General features: G+C 39.3%; 1 protein-coding gene across 2 annotated transcripts in view; it reads right to left on the bottom strand.

The window, feature by feature from the left end:
• Positions 1-13,088, bottom strand: part of LOC106655364 (D-2-hydroxyglutarate dehydrogenase, mitochondrial) — a 68,847-nt gene that overhangs the window by 47,785 nt on the left and 7,974 nt on the right. For both annotated transcript variants that reach the window (XM_014375715.2, XM_014375716.2), the window contains exon 2: positions 12,157-12,198. The gene's annotated coding sequence lies outside the window, so the exon portion shown is untranslated. The remainder of the gene's footprint in view (positions 1-12,156; positions 12,199-13,088) is intronic.

Raw genomic sequence — 13,088 nt, 5'->3', positions numbered from 1 at the left:
ACGCCTCTACGTGTGTAGCCTGCGATGACGTCCGTGTTGGGGAATTGTGCACGCGCGACGGCATACTTGCAATTTGATGCATCGATTCCGTTCGTCGTAGACGTCGTCGTAGCGCGCGAATATATTTCGCAATCGAAGAAATCGCTATTACACACGAGAAGCGAAAGAAACAAAAAAGAGAGAGAGAGAGAGAGACGTTGCAATCTTATACCTTATATACACGCTCGATTCACCGCACGTACATTTATATACAAACTTTACGTATAGCCTTGTGATACGGATATATACGTATTATAAAACGGCGAATCGATGGCAACAACATTCGAAAGCGTAAAATTTTTGCCGTATATATACAACATATCTCGTATTGCGCTTTCTATACTATATATATATTTACGTCTGTCTCGTTTCTTTTCCAGTTTCGCTTCCACAGCGTGTGCCCGAAGTCGTTCTCTCGCTGGCTGTGTGCTACGACGACGACGATGATGGTTGGGTTGGTGCGGAAAAAGCAATAGGCCAGGGTACGACGACGACGACGACACAGGCAGAGAGGCAGTAAATATAAGCAAGATAGAGCGAGAGAGGGGCAACGCCAACGACGACGACGACTACGACGATAACGCAGCTACGAGAGAGAGAGAACTCCCGGAGTTATATCATTCGGACAAGATGAAAAGCTTCGGGAAAAAGGCTTTTTCGAAAGAGAGAGAGAGAGAGAGAGAGAGAGAGCCCCCTCTATGCTTCGGGAAAAAGTCCCTAGCGAGTACCGATCCCCGCAAGGCAAATACACGAGAGGTGCCTGTCTCGTGCACGCACACCCAAGCTTATATACACATAGGTATATTATAAGGCCGTGCGTCTAGCTAGCTAGCTCTGCCTGCCTCTGTTGTTGCTGCTGCTGCCTTTGCTCTGGGTTTGCTGGGTTTGGTTCGGAGAGCAACAGCGAGTCTGCCTACTATATACCTTAGCCCTCTCTGCTCTGTTATTGCCGAACGAATTTCGCGGCGTGCAGCGCTACTCTTTTTTACACTGCTCCACTGCTACGCGACGTAGCCGCGAATCTTTCGCCGAGGAAATAAGGAGCCTATCTCATCGTATACACTCTCATCTCGAAGCAGCAAAAGACGACGACGAAGAGTGAGAATTTTTTGTTGCGTGCGTAGAATATATACGTATACTGCGCCTCCGGCCCCGCGAGAGATTTCGTTAAATTCCAAACGGCGCGGGGACTATTCGATTTGCCGCTTCGACTCCCTCGCAGCGCTCCTCTCTCTCTCTCTCTCTCTCTCTGCCTCTCTTCCTTCGCTATATCATCGTGCATCTTTCATAACTCTTATTCCGTCCAAAGAGCGCGACAGCAGCAGCAGCAGCACTCGGGTTTTTCGTCGTCGTCTACCACTGACGACGACGAGCCTTTTCTCTCTTCGTCTCTCTGGGACTCCTCCTCCGAGTATAGACCCCCTCTTCCCTCCGTGAGTACTCCACCGCCGCCTCTGTGTGTGTATATCTCTCTTTTTTCGGGCATCGTCTCTCGCGGAGACTGTGTATAGCCCCCCGCGTCATACTTAGGTCTCGTTCTCGACTCAATTATTTATACGTAAGAATAGATTTGTATGGTGCTGCTGCTTATACGAGGCCTCATAATGCACTGCCACGACAATATTATCTGCAGTCGAGGATAATGTATCGCGACCGTGTGTGTTTATGTCTGTATGCGTGAGTTGGAGAGAGAGAGAGAGAGAGAGAAAGAGAGAGATAGACTGCAATTGAAAAAATTTCCATTCTTAACAACCTCGAGTTTTGCTTAAGTTTTTTTTCTTCTTTTTGCATTGTAATTCGAATCTTGAATAACAGGAAAAAGGAGTTTTCAAGCTTATCGACGTCGACAATATTAATGAATTTGTTGAATTCTTACATTTTTATCTTCGATTACGAAGCTCGAGGTATAAGTTATTTGTTTATACGTATTTCTTTTTCTCCTTGTACACTTATATACACGCAATATGGATAAATTCTCTTGAAGCAGCATGACGTTTCAGAAAGTTTAAAAGGAGCCGGGTGGAATAATATCGCATATACACAAGAATGCAAACAATGAAAATATTTTCATTGTCAATATTGACTGTATTACCGGATCGTCCGGGCATCCATCGTCCAGGGGGTCACGGAGGATCGGTATAAATTGAAGAGGCTCCGAAACGTCGATTATACGTACCTACACGCTTGTATATTTCTCATTCCTCGACGTATTATATATTGTACATAACGTTGCAGGCCGGAATCAAACCTCCGCTACTTGTGCAGCGATCCACGTCTCTTACAATCAGGAATTCGAATATTCCCCGACGCATACACACACACATATAGCTATGTATATTATAATACGTTAGGTACTCTTGGTATGGCATTTTGCTGGCACAAGGATTCTTCAGTCAACGCAATCTAAAACTCCAGACTAACGTCGGGGGCAAAAATGTGTGCTCTTTATAATATCCAGGTGTGCAAGTGTATGTGTATGTACGTGAGCGAGGGAGAGCTAAAATCACGGGCGTTTGTGTGCATTTTTGCACTCTCATTTTTGTTAACAAACTCGACGACGGCGACGACGACGACGACATTCTCGCCCCCACGATTACTGCTACGGAGCTCAGCCACGAGTTTAAAGCCACGAGTGGTGCTTCTTCTTGCTGCTGCTGCTGCAGAGGAGGAACGTGAAAAATTCCAAAGGCGAAAAATGAAGCGATGCTCGTTGTAAATAAAAGGAGAGAAAAGAAAAAAGGAGGGAATGAATATTCGTTGTTCTCTCCTGCAGCATTCATGCAGGGGGAGTGTGCGTGAAATTCAAAATTGCCACACGCCTCTTTTCCCTCTCGTATCTCGCGCCCGCTCGTCGCGCGTTGATATCAAGTGCCCATCTCTATCTCTCTCTCTCTCTGGCCTTATGCGCGCGCTGAGAGCAGCACATCTCTCATTTATAGGTGGGTTGCTGTGCCATATACAATACCAGTGCTGCGTGCACCTATAGATACGCAATCTGCAAATACAACGTTAAAATTTCGCCTCTCTCTCTTTATATCTCGTATTGTGTAGTTATATCATTGCAGCGATATACAGTCCCCTCTCGTTTTTTTCTTCTCTCCGTTTCGTCTCTTCTCTCTCTTTCTTTCAAAACGATTCCATCTCTCCCTGACGCTCGGGTCTCTATACATACCTATATAGTGCGCCAACCAGCCAGCCTGAGTTCAGCAGCGATCAGCTGTGCAGCTCCTCGACTCGCTTCGCTCTCTCCCTCGGGCGCGCGCGAGCGAGCGGACTTTCTTTGCCTCCGCTGCTGCTGCTGCTCTCTCGCCGTCCTTGTTCAACCTTATGCGCGAGCCTATGTATACATCTATATAGATATAGAGCTCATATATATATATTCTCTGCTTGGCTCGGTTAAAGCCGGCTTTAGCTTTGGCCGCTGTTGCTGCTGCTGCTGCTTTCCCCGCGAGCAGCAACGACTTATAACGACGACGACAACGACGCCTATGTTGCTGCTGCTGCTGCAAAGTGTGAATGCGTATATACAACTTTGCTGCACACACGATTTGGACGATGGACGTACTTTCTCGCATACATGCATACGGGATACCCAAAGCCGATGTGTGGGCACTGGTTTCGACACGAGCCCGCTGCTGTTGCTGCTACTCTCGTGCGTGCATTTGTGTACGAAACTCGGAGCTCGGTGTGGGCGCTCAGCCTGCGTACACAGATGCACACACACATACTTGAACGGCAAATCCCTCGCAGTAATATAAAATGTCGTATACGCAGGTCGGACTCGCCATTGGAGGAAGACGTTTGCCAATGCCAAATAAATCTTATACGGCGTTTAATTCCGAGGGAGCTTAAAACGCGTAGATACAGCGTAGTAAGGGTCGCTCCCGTGTTAAAATAAGTGGCAATCATAACAATGGTATACTGGCTAGCAGAGGCAGTGCCCCTATTTCCCTGTACTTACATTTTGAACTGTCGGAGAATTAAAGGCCTAACAGTGTCGTGCTTGCATTAGTGTGCACAGGCTACACGTACATATATGGCCGGACGAGTGTTGTATCGTGCGTCTGTGTGTGTGTGTGTGTGTGTGTGTAGTACCACGCTGGACTCCGAAACGTGGGGGGAAAATGCGTGAGATGTGCCGCGCAGGGGTGGAGCGGAAACATCGTTCAGAGACAGCTGTGGCAGGGACGTAACGAGAGAGCCCCCCGGAGGATTATGTGCCTTCTTCGTACATATGATGCAGCAGCGACACATGGACGAGCGGCTGCTCGTATTCGATGTATTGTGCGCACTAACACACGCGACGCGACGACGAACAAAAAAAAAAGCTACACCGAAATTCGCTTTTTCTTTCTTACCGCGTTTGCTCTATTTTTCCTGCCTATTCGGCGCTTTTTTCCATCGGTGCAATACGGTGATGGATTATTTTTTTTTATTTTCATGGCTGATGGGTGGTACCTAGCGAGAGGGAGAGAGAGAGAGAGAGCGAGAGAGCTTTTTTAACATTTTACGTTCCACCTTTGAAATCTCTTGTAAGTCACGGCACATTCGTCACACGTGCGGTATATCTATCTATGAATTATCATTTTCAGACTAATTTGAGCAGAGTAAGAAAGATTTATTGTGAAAATAATGATTGTAAAATAAATGATTTTTGTAAAAAAATGTATTATTCATTACAAGCTTCAATTTACCATATTACTTAGGATATTTTCATGAAAAAAAATTGTATGTAAGCACACACTTTTAGAAGCAGGCCGGTCTCGTGATGGAATAGTGAACTGAGAGAGAGAAAAAACATTAATGTTAAATAGAAATTAATGCAAATAAAAAATTTCGATGAAGCTCATTAATCAACCTTTTCTGTTTTTGACTAAAAAAAAACACCTTTACTTTTACTTTTTTATCAATACGATTTTTTTTTATGAAACCATCATCGAAATATGTGTACAGATCGCAGTGTATGTATTGAGTTTTATTGTATTTCAGATATTTACTTAAGATTATAGTGAACTTATCAATAAAAAAATCGAAAATCATTTTGATAATTAATTTATTTGAATGTTATGGAAACTATGAAAAATTAAATAATACTAGATATTGAATCATACTGCAAATATGCAGATCTATATCACTAGCTTTAGTCTGTAATAGCCAAACAAATATTCCACAAATCCATGTTCGTCAATGATGAATCGATGATCATTTCACACATCTCAATAGGAAGCCGATAACGCGTCAACTCCCAGAATGGATACAGCGCCCAGTGCCGGAAAAATCCTCTCGATAGTTTCTCACACAGATGCATAAGACAAGCCTCGTGATAAATTTTAGGAAGCTTACACAATTTTTTCGAGTTCCAAAACTCGAAGTAGTCCTCGTAAGTGAGTAATTTCGCCGCCTCTTTGGGTTGTAATCGTATCAGATCGTAGAGCGACAGACTCGGACGTACCATTATCTTTTTTGCTCCTTTCACGAACTCATCGTCGTCGTACCAACATTTTTGAAGATTCACCGAATTTTCAAACAATCTGTGATTGGCGAACAAATTCATGATTGTCAAGGCATCGGCAAGCTTCATTTCATATCCTTTGTTCCCTAGGCGCTCAATCACGATTAGAGCAAGAGATGCAAGTCCCAATTTCATAATCCACGGATTACATCTCATAGTGAAGAAAGCTTCAGTCGGGAAAGAAAAGTTAGACAGATCTGCACCATGATTCAAGAGTGCGTCGACCACATTCGGCAAGAGATTCGCCACAGCCAATTGCAACGGTGTTTGGCCTAACTTGTCTTGGACATCGATCTGCACCAGATGATGTTTTTTTTTACTGATCCTGAACAACATCTCCGCTAAGCCGTCATCGTGGTACCTTTGACAAATAATATGCAAAGGTGTCAATCTGTCTTTGTTCACCAGATTCGGATTGGCGCCCCGTCTCAGCAGCATTTCGGCCGCCTTCTTGTTATCGCAGCGTAAAGCCAAATGCAATGGAGTGTTACCTAACTCGTCCTGAGCATCAACTTGCGCTAACTTATGTTTTTCATCAATAATCTTGAAAAATAGTTCTACAAGAACATCGTCGTCTTCGTTATGATAATGAGCTCTTTTGCAAATAATGTGCAAAGGAGTCGATCCTTCCTTGTTAGTCAGATTCGGACTGGCGCCTCTTCTCAGCAGAAATTCGAATAATTTCCTGTTTTTCCAGATCAAAGCTAAATGCAGCGGTGTCCGTCCCCACTTGTCCTGGGCATCGATCTGCATCGGATGATACTTTTCCTTGCTGAGCACGAATAACATTTTTGCCAATTCACCATCACCAGAATTCTGGCCAATAACATGCAGAGACGTCGATCCATCCATCTTGGTCAAATTTGGATTCGCGCCATTTCTAAGAAACAATTTGACCAATTTCCTACGGTCACGAGACAGAGCCCAGAGTAGCGGCGTAATCCCGCCCATATCCTGAACATTGACTTGCACTGGCCTGAATTTTTCCTTACTGAGCTCGAATAACATCTTCACCAAGTTGTAATCATCGCAGTCACCCTTGCAAATAATCTGCAGGGGAGTCAATTTGTTCTTGTTGGCCAAGTTCGGATTGGCGCCATTTCTCAGCAGCAATTCGACAACATTTTTATGCTCGTGCTCCAGAGCCAAGTGTAGTGGCGAGTCACCTGTTTTTTCTACGAGGCAATTGGGATCTTGTCCGAGCTTAAGAAATTTCTTGACGACTTCGTCGCAGCCAAACTCGCAGGCAATGTGAAAGTGTGAAAGGCCCAGCTCGTTGGTGTAATTCACTTCAAATTTTTTGTATATTTTGAAAAGCATACCGACGATTTCTTCGTTATACTTGTATCTAGCCGCGTGATGCAGTGCAGTGGTGCGACGCAACAGTGGCTTGCCGTCTTTGTCGACTTCGGGCTTGTCCTTGTAACCGGTTTTGATCACAAACTCGATGAATCGTTTGCTTTGGCAATAATTTCTGTCTGTATTCGTGTAATTTATGGAATCCGAGAGAAGACGCTCGATTTCTTCGGAACGAAAATATTTTCGAAGATCCGGATAGCGGCTCAGCTCCCACTCACTGATTAAGGTATAAATTTGATCGAGAAGACCAAATCGTTCTCTTTCGATTTCCCAGTTGACACTTTCTCGTAAGCCCTTCCATTTTTTCTTTAAGCTTGAGCGTTCATCGTGATGAAACATGCAACCAACGCCTAGAATCCTAGACATCTTTTTGCGCACTCACTTATACAATACAAAGTCACTTAAAATTCAAGATTTTTTTTCACGAGGAACACTTGCTGCAGTCGATGTGATCTCGTTGCAACTCCGAGAACTACTAACCGCGTACTAACGCATACGGTGTGAACATTCCACACCAAGTGTGAAAACGCACTGGAAACTATTCAGTGCTCGGCCCCCCACTTCGTTGCACTTGCACTTTCTAATAGAATTAAGAACGACTTTACGCTTCGTTTGACCGAATGACCCACGAAAACACATGTCCGCAAGAGAGACAGATATATACGACGCTACAGAGACATTGAAATGAGGCTGCTTTTACTTAATTACCAGAATTGAATGAGCCTGCAAGCGATCCAACCAACAGTATGTGTAGACCGTATAAACTTGAGATCTATCTTTGCTTTCTCGATATAAGAATACGTTTAATATTACAAGTTTTTAGAGTGAGTTTAACAGCACTCGCTCCACACCATGGTCGTCAAACGTGAAAATGACTCGACGATATATCGTTATTATCAACAGAAGTCTCTTAAAAGAAAGAACATCATCTCAGACTCGCGGTGCAGATGTGGATATGAAAAGGAAAACTTGAACTGCATTCTACGGGATTGCAGACTACGAAACGCAGAAAGGTATGATACTTGAGAAACTGAAGAAGATCAAGCTCTTTCCGCCGCTGAATCTGAGGCTTGTAGAATTTTTTGCGAGTATTTCATCGGGCTTGGAGTGCGGGTCTGATGGTAGCAGTCAGTTTTCTGCGGCTCAAGTTGAAGTTTCTTTGATAAATATTGTTTGCTCTTTTAATAATTAATTTTGCTTTTCTTTCATACTTTTCAATGCTTTCGATTCTATTTGGCTAATTTGATCTATGTGTTCAAAATCGTCGGAGCTCCCATCGGATTTGTCGCGTGTAAGTTCGTCTGAGTCATGGAAACTTTCATCGCTGGACCAAATTTCTATCGTTCGATGCACAAACACAATCGCTTAAAAATTTTAAATATTTTTCATTTTATTGTTACCAGATTCACTTGCTGCAGTCTTCGTAATTTATTTATGTTTACCCCGAAGCGTCTTAACTTTTACTGAGTTTGTACTACAGATTGGGCGATGCACTTCACACGTTCATCCATAAAGATTTAATACATGTGTCAAAACGTTGCTTTTTAGGTCCTCTACATATATTAGAAGTTTGAATTGAAAAGAATAAATTGAATTAACAATAAGAAAACGGGACTGCAGCTTAAAAGTGAAAGTAGCTGTACAATTCAAATTAAAATTTCAGTTGAGAATTCAGATGAGCCCAGCTGATAAATGTGTAAACAGCTATGTATTTTTAGAAAATACGTATATTGAATTCGATATGTCTTCAGTTTTGAGTATCAACAATGAATATCATATAACGGTCTGAATTTAAACAATTTATCATTTGGACTGTGTGTAACACGTAACACTAGTTCTGTGAGAAACATAGTATTAGTGAACACAATGTTTATTTTAAATTGAAATCATCGCGTGGAGAAGATTCGGACAGTTTCGAAGATACACTTCCATATAATTAATAAGCACGATTGCATAAACTCAATCTTTTTATGCATAATATCTTGAAATGTATAGACAAATTCTAGACGAATCCTCTTTCTCTTTCTTTTTAACTATCATTCTTTATATTCACTTCTTTTTTCTAGACGAAGATGAATCCATCAGTGCCGAACTTACGTATAGGCAGAATAGGCAGCTGCCTATAGGCCTCCACCAAAAAAGGCCTCCAACAATCGCAAAAAAAATTGAAAAAAAATTTGAAAAAAAAATGCGCGCAGATGCTGTAAAAGCTTTGTTTCTTGGATACACTCATATCCTCTCAACTCTTTTGGAATTTTCTTCTGAAAACTCAGAAGCAATGGGTCTCTATTTAATTATGGGCAGATTGGAGACCTGCATCTTTACGGTTATGTGGAATGAAATTTTACAAAGAGTGAATGCAGTAAATATATCTTTGCAAACTCTAAATATAGATTTTAACACTGCTATAGCAGAATTACAGTCTTTGCTTGAGTACATTAAAGAAAAGCGAGATGATTTCGATAGAATTAAGCACCTTGACAAGAATTTGTGTATTAATAATGATTATCAACAGTTGAATAAACGTATACCATAACGATCGACTCGACTGGTTCATCAAGGTTTTGGAAAAGCCGTTGATACTCAGTTCGAACCAAAGAAAAGTTTTTATGTCAATTTATTTCTTCCTGTGATTGATAAGTTTATTGTATCCATTCAAAGCCGAATGAAAGCGTACGAAGAAACAAGTGGCCGGTTTTCATTTCTAAGCAAACTTACAGTAATGAGTACTGCGGATATAAGACACCAGCCAAAAAATTATGCGAAATATACGTGGATTATTTTGATGATGATTTGGCTGAAGAATTGATCCAGTTTAAGACATTTTATCAGTGCTTTACCGACGAAAAATCGAAGGAAATTAGTTGCGAAAATTTTATGTTAAGTTGTTAATTGAAAAAAATTCATCTAATTATAAGAATGTAGAAAAATTATTGAAAATTTATCATACATTTTTAACAACTAATTCTAGTAGCGAGCGAGCATATTCAAAGTTAAAGAAAATAAAAGATCGTCTACGTACATCTATGACGGAAGAAAATTTAAATCATAGAACTATCTTAAACTCGTCGTCTGATACTTTAGATAATTTGAATATAGAAGAGATTATTGGAAAATTTTCGAAATTGAAAAATAGGAAAGTTCCACTGTAATTAAATCCATACAATAAAATTCAATTTGATTTGTATTTCATTTTGTCACCCCAGTGCAGAAAGAAAAACTTGTTTAAATTCAAAGGCAAACAGATGCTAAGTTCATTTTTGTAAATTATAAATCCTATATTTTTGTTTCAAATAAAATATATTGCTGCGTTACGCAATAATTGCAATTGTGCCTTAACTGAATTTATCATCTTATTTTCCATTTTGGGCCAATTTAATCTCCACAGCAAATGAAAATGTATTTCAGGTGTTGTTCTGAAGTCATATTACAAGGAGTTAATTTCAGCAATGGTAAAAACATTAGGTACGAGTACAAAAACTTGTATGAAAATTGATGAATTTATTTTAATGCATTCACAATTGATCGCCAAAAGCTTGGATACAGTGCGAGAAACTGGTATTCAAAGTTTTAACCAAGTCTTTGATGTGAGTGATAATTTAGATCATTCATATTTGAAATAATGCGACTATTGGCGAGGCCTCAGCAACAAAAATTTATTGGAAAAAGAGTTTTGTGAAACTAATTTAAGTTCGTCTGAAGATAGTGAGGTTAATGATAAAGATACAAAATATGAACAAAGCGAAACCATAAAAAAAGTTACAAAAGAAAATATTGATTTGGAATTAAGATATTTACAACATCAAAAACAAAAGAAAAAGAAATAACCAAAATTAAATATATCTCTGAATTTAATGGAATTGAACCGTATTACAAAGCTTTTTGACACGCCTTTTTACTTATGGGCCACAATAAATAAGTAAATTTTTCATTCTCTTAAAAGATATTTGACACTTTAGTAGGATTCGAATTTACACATTTCAGTCAGGGTCACAAAATGATGGCTGAAACATGAAAAAATTGAAAATGTTGGATGTAAACGTCTGTCGCCTCTGCCCGTTGAGCGGCTGCTTTTGGCAGCTGGTGGTCACCGCGTGACCTCACTCGTGATTAAGCCTTTGCGCTGCACAGACCCTTTTGTCCATTGGACATTCCACAGTCACAAATAAAGTTCTTTATGCAACAGTATGACGAAAAATGTCTTTTTTCGCACATTTTTTAGTGCGCAAAAAGCGTTTTTAGACACTTGTGTGCGGTAAAATGCCCCATTTTGGACACGGGTGTGTGGTAAAACGCCTCATTTAAATGAACGTATTTTTCGCCTACTATTGCATAAAATTTTGTATGCAACAAGTGCCCAGCTTTTTGGGCACTTGTTACATAAGTAACTATTACTATCTAATACGTTTTTCTCTTATAGTTATAAACAACCTAAATTACATCAGAAAAAAAATTTTTTTTTAATCCAAAAGCAAAGGTTTTTGGGAAAAAATATTACAGATGAAAATTTTTTCAGTGTATATTAAAGAATACATTGGAATTTTTTGGCTTTTTTTAATAACTGTTTTCTCTTTGAAATTTACAACATTTGAAAATTCATAAAAATTTCCAAATGAAACTGAAGAACTCCAGCGCATTTTTTAAATATTTCTAAGAATTGTGTCATCTGTAACTTTTTTACTGAAGGCCTATTTTAAGATATAAAAAATCTGGAAAGGTTTTTGATTTTTTTATGTTTCAGCCGCCATTTTTTGAGTTAAAATTTTTTTTCTTCTATCTGAATCGTCATAACTTTATGTTCAAGTCATGAGGGTACGTTTTTCATACTTGAAACACAAGGCCATAAATGATTTCCTAGTGGAAAATCGAAAGGGATTTTTTTCGATAAAATGATTTTCAACTTTGACTCGTACATTTTTGAGAACCTAAAGTTATACATTAAAAGTTCATAAATTATTCACTCATCTTTTATACCAGATTTTCACGGAAAATACAACATTGCAATGTGTAGGGGAATGAGAGTCCCAAATGGACTTGATGTTTTTATTACAGTTTTGATGCTTCTTTCTATATTAATCGTTATTGATCAAATGTTATACAATAATTAAAAATATTCTTTTCATGCATATTTCATCCAGATTTTATATTTTCCCAATTTTTCACGTGTTTGGCATATGAAAATTTATAAATTTTGTCTATTTTAATTTGAATGAGCTCAAGTATTTTTCATTATGTAATTAACTTACCACAATTTTTCGATTTGGACAATTGCTACTTGATTACTTGGCCTGAAATAGATATGTTCTATTAATAATATTTCATTTATTCTGAGTTATTAAAATTTATTCAATATTAGAAAACTAAATAAAAATTGTAATTTAAAAGAAGTGGAATAAATTTTTACTGAATTTCCTCTATTCAAGAGTCAAATATTCTGACTATAAGTTTTCATTGACATATGAGAGAGATAAAATTGAAACCAAAATATTTGAGCTTATTATCAAGCAGAAATTCATTCTAAAAACATTGATAAGCTGCATTCAGTTAGTCTTTATCGTTAAATACTTGTGAATACGTTCCATTCATTCGTGTGTGTATCAGTGTTTAACATGTGATAACGAAGAAACACATTGCGAGTTCACGAATAAAAAAAAATATATAATGGTATTTTTGTGAAACGATTTTTAGTTGTTCGTGCTAGTAAATTAAATATAAATGTTTGCTACATAAACAGTTATTTTCGCCAACTTTGTGTATTTATCCATACAATCGTCGTTTGAAAATACAAACAACAGAAAAACATCACGTCAATCCGTAGTCAAAACATAAATAGTTTTTGCGAATTGGCAAGAAAAAAAAAGAAAGGCTCATCAAGGAGAAAAGGGGATTTCGTGGATGATTTCGACGTATATAGCTACGTTCCTGAGAAGCAGAGCAGCAGCGGCTTTACTTCGTATACCCGCAGTACATACGAATTCGTTCTCCCCCCCTGCTCTGTAGTTTCGAGCTTCTCTCACCCATACAATGTTCACGAAATCCCCCTTTGAACAAGCGCACACATACAGATGCACACGAACTTCCAACACAACGACAGCGGACAAACACACACACACACACACAAACCACGATTATTCCCCTCTCTCACCCGCATATACGCTCTCAACAGCGTATATAGTTA

Source organism: Trichogramma pretiosum, unplaced genomic scaffold (genome assembly GCF_000599845.2).
Source record: "Trichogramma pretiosum strain Unisexual culture from Peru unplaced genomic scaffold, Tpre_2.0 scaffold12, whole genome shotgun sequence".
Lineage (NCBI taxonomy): Eukaryota > Metazoa > Arthropoda > Insecta > Hymenoptera > Trichogrammatidae > Trichogramma > Trichogramma pretiosum.
This window is presented reverse-complemented; position numbering and strand designations above follow the sequence as displayed.